Source organism: Triticum aestivum, chromosome 7D (assembly GCF_018294505.1).
Source record: "Triticum aestivum cultivar Chinese Spring chromosome 7D, IWGSC CS RefSeq v2.1, whole genome shotgun sequence".
Lineage (NCBI taxonomy): Eukaryota > Viridiplantae > Streptophyta > Magnoliopsida > Poales > Poaceae > Triticum > Triticum aestivum.
Window position 1 is genome coordinate 603,186,949 of NC_057814.1, and position 4,541 is coordinate 603,191,489.

Sequence of the window (4,541 nt, forward strand, 5' to 3'; positions counted from 1 at the left end):
ATCACTTCAATCTTGGGATGAGATTTGTTGTAGTGGAGGAGAATTGTGACGCCCGGATAATTAAGCTACAGTGATTCTCCACTAATGATGCACGTCACTTCGATTACTGTTGCTAATCTCGCGTTAGTTCAAAACCGATTCAAATTCAAAATTGAATTAAAAGCAAACATGAAAAAAATTCAAACTTTAAAACTAAAATGTTCGGGCCGTGCCAGATAATGCATAGGTGATTATGGTGGTGAAACCAATTTTTTTATGAAATGCTTAACTGCACTAAAATGATTTAAATAGTAGCAAACCTAATTATTTAAATGCCTTTACTAATTAGTAAAATATCAAACTAAATTATTTGGGGACTAGACTTTTTGTGACAGTGGACTAAATTGAAGAACTAAATGCTAAGTATATATTTTACAAAAACTAAAATAAAAGGAAATAAAACAAAAGGAACAAAAGAAAGGAAAAGACCCCTGGCGAACTGGGCCAGACGGCCCAGCAGGCCAGTCAATTAACCAGGCGGCCCAACCGGCCCCACTCCCCTATAACCCCCTGAAACCCTAGCCGTTATCCCTCTCCTCCCCACTCTCCCCACGACTCCTCCCCTTTTCTCGATCTGGATCGGGGCGCTCGGGCCCCGACCCCGCGCCCGTCGCCGACGCCGGAGGCCACCTCACCGGAGCCTCTCCACCTCGACCACGCCGTCCTCGTCCTCATCCCCGAACGGCCTCCACGAGCCCGCGTCGCCGACACGCCGAACCGCCGCCTCGACCTCCCCCATCCTCGACCACCCCTCGCCGGCCGCTGCTTCCTCGTCCTCGTCGTCACCGTCGCCACCGCCGTCTCGAGCTCACTCTCGCACACCTGCAGGGCCCAGTGAGCAACCGCCCCATCCCTTTCTCCTCTGCACCTCTCGTCGCGTCACTCCCCCATCGCCACTCCCCGTCCGGTCTCGTCACCGACCGTGGTCACCTCGCGCTGGCCGCGCCCAGCGTGCGCGCCCGGCCCCGTGACCTGCGCGCCCGCGCCTCGCCAGCTCCACTGCGGCCCTCCGCTCCCGGGCTGAGCTCCGACCGCCCCCGAGCCCCGCTGCAGCTGCTCGTCAGCGAACGTCGTCGACCGGCCCCCGCTTCTGCTCGCCCCTGCGTCGCCGCGCCCGCGTCGGCCTCCACCCCCTCCACGCCCGCAGCTGGGCGCCCGCTCCCTCCATTCTGCTGCCTGCTGCCGCCTACCTCGCCGGCCTCCCCTTCCATGCCCTGTTGCCGCCCAGGCCTGCGCCCGCCGTGCCTGCCGCCCCCCGCCGTCGCCAAACGCTCCGGCGCCCGGCATCGGACGCCCGCACCAGCACCCTGGGGCTCCATCGCCTGTTCAGGCTGTGCCCTGCACCCGACGCCCGCTAGGCCTCTGTGCCACTGGACAGCGGGCCCCCACCCCCAGAACGATTTTAAATAAAAAAATAAAAATGAATTAATAAAATAATTAATTAATTAGTAAATTAATTAGGTTAAGTAATCTTGTTTAATTAATCTAATTAACTAGTTAGGTTAATTAAACAGTAATTAGATTAGCTAAATCCTAATTAATCTAAACAGAGTATGACAGGTGGGTCACACTGAACCCACACGTCAGTTTGACTAGTCAACACCTCTGTTGACGGCTGACGTCATGCACTATTCTGGATAATGTTCAATTAAATTAATTAAATAAATTCTAAAAATGATTTAAAACTTTAGAAAATCATATACAATAAACTGTAGCTCAGATGAAAATACTTTCTACATGAAAGTTGCTCAGAACGACGAGACGAATCCGGATACGGAGCCCGTTCGTCCGCCACACACCCCTAGCATATCGAACATGCAACTTTCCCCCTCCGGTTCATCTATCCGAAAACGCGAAACACCGGGGATACTTTCGCGGATGTTTCCCCCCTTCGCCGGTATCACCTCTTACCGCGTTAGGGCACACCTAACACCGTTGTTTGCTTTCTCATGCATCGTTATGCATCTGTTTGCATTGTATTCATTGTTTCTTCCCCCTCTTCTCTCCGGTAGACTACGAGACCGACGCCGCTGCTCGTGCCCCGACTGACTACGCTGTTGACGGCCCCTCCTTCTTGCCAGAGCAACCAGGCAAGACCCCCCCCTTTGATCACCAGATATCGCCTATTCTTCTCTATACTCTTGCATTAGAGTAGTGTAGCATGTTACTGCTTTCCGTTAATCCTATTCTGCTGCATAGCTTGTCTTTGCCACTACTGTTGTTACCTTTACCTGCAATCCTACATGCTTAGTATAGGATGCTAGTTTTCCATCAGTGGCCCTACATCCTTGTCCATCTGCTGTGCTATACCATCGGGCTGTGATCACTTGGGAGGTGATCACGGGTTTATACTATATACTTTATACATTATACATGTGGTGACTAAAGTCGGGCCGGCTCGTGGAGCACCCGCGAGTAATTCACGGATTGGGGGCTGAAAGGACCTTTGTCCCGACGGCCCTCTGGGTTGATCTTTGTGGCGGAGCGACAATGCAGGTTGAGACCGCCTAGGTGAGAGGTGCGCCTGGCCCTGGTCGGTGTCTGTGGTTACATCAATTAACACGCTTAACGAGATCTTGGAATTTGATCTGAGTCTGGCCATTTGGTCTATACGCACTAACCAACTACGCGGGAACAGTTATGGGCACTCGATGTCGTGGTATCAGCCGAAGCCTTCGTGACGTCAGCGACTGAGCAGCGCGCGCCAGGTTGGACCGCGTAACACAACTTCCTTTGAAATGGAGGTTGCTAGGTCTGCTCTTCGGCCGCGTACGCAATGGGCAGGTGTGCAATGGGCGATGGGCCCAGACCCCTGCGCGCATAGGATTTAGACCGGCGTGCTGACCTCTCTGTTGTGCCTAGGTGGGGCTGCGACGTGTTGATCTTCCGCGATCGGGCATGACCCAGAAAAGTGTGTCCGCCCAAATGGGATCGAGCGTTTTGGATTATGTGGTGCACCCCTGCAGGGAAGTTTATCTATTCGAATAGTCGTGTCCCTCGGTAAAAGGACGACCCGGAGTTGTACCTTGACCTTATGACAACTAGAACTGGATACTTAATAAAACACACCCTTCCAAGTGCCAGATATAACCCGGTGATCGCTCTCTAACATGGCAACGAGGAGGGGATCGCCGGGTAGGATTATGCTGTACGATGCTACTTGGTGAACTTACCATCTACTCTCTCCTACATGCTGCAAGATGGAGGTGGCCAGAAGCGTAGTCTTCGACAGGATTAGCTATCCCCCTCTTATTCTGACATTCTGCAGTTCAGTCCATCGATATGGCCCTTTTACACATATACCCTTGCATATGTAGTGTAGCTCCTTGCTTGCGAGTACTTTGGATGAGTACTCACGGTTGCTTTTCTCCCTCTTTTCCCCCTTTCCTTTCTACCTGGTTGTCGCAACCAGATGCTGGAGCCCAGGAGCCAGACGCCACCGTCGACGACGACTCCTACTACACCGGAGGTGCCTACTACTACGTGCAGGCCGCTGACGACGACCAGGAGTAGTTTAGGAGGATCCCAGGCAGGAGGCCTGCGCCTCTTTCGGTCTGTATCCCAGTTTGTGCTAGCCTTCTTAAGGCAAACTTGTTTAACTTATGTCTGTACTCAGATATTGTTGCTTCCGCTGACTCGTCTATGATCGAGCACTTGTATTCGAGCCCTCGAGGCCCCTAGCTTGTATTATGATGCTTGTATGACTTATTTTATTTTTAGAGTTGTGTTGTGATATCTCCCGTGAGTCCCTGGTCTTGATCGTACACGTTTGCGTGTATGATTAGTGTACGATTGAAACGGGGGCGTCACAACCGTGGGAAATTTGGTGCGGGCATGCAAAAATAAGTGGCATTAATCCAAACAAGGGTCAAATTTGGGGGCATAGTTGGTTTTGGTCACCAAACAAAAAAGGTACAAATTTCTATTATGTTACGAGGCGTTTTTGGTTGGTGTATCATGCATAGTCATTGCCGTATCAATTGGCTATTTAACTTGGCATGAGAATATTTGATCATTGATAGAACCAAGAAAAAACGACAAAATATTTCTAGAACAAACTAGTTGTACATATCGCAAACACTTCATAGTTCTCTTTCTTCTTATAGTATAAACACATCTCAAGATATTTTTAGATTATTACCCTAGAGAAACCTCTAAATTGGTATTTAAAAAGAAACTAAAGTGAATTTTAACGCATACAAATAGAGACTATACTACAGATATAAGATAACTGGGGAAATGTTGTTTTGTTTCACCTTTTGTATCTCTCAAACAACGGTTTAGCAAAATATTTCTAACTGCAGAACTAACTTTGAAATCCAACATTAAATCTACCAAAATGTGGTTTGAGTTTTGCAAAAAATTGGTTCACCATTGTTTAAGTTTAAACAAATTGTACTCTTGTAAAACATAATTAGTTATCGAAAAGTAGAAGAGTTTATTATAAATATGCAACTTTTATAATTTCTAATTATTGAGAAAATTTATATAATTTTTTATTG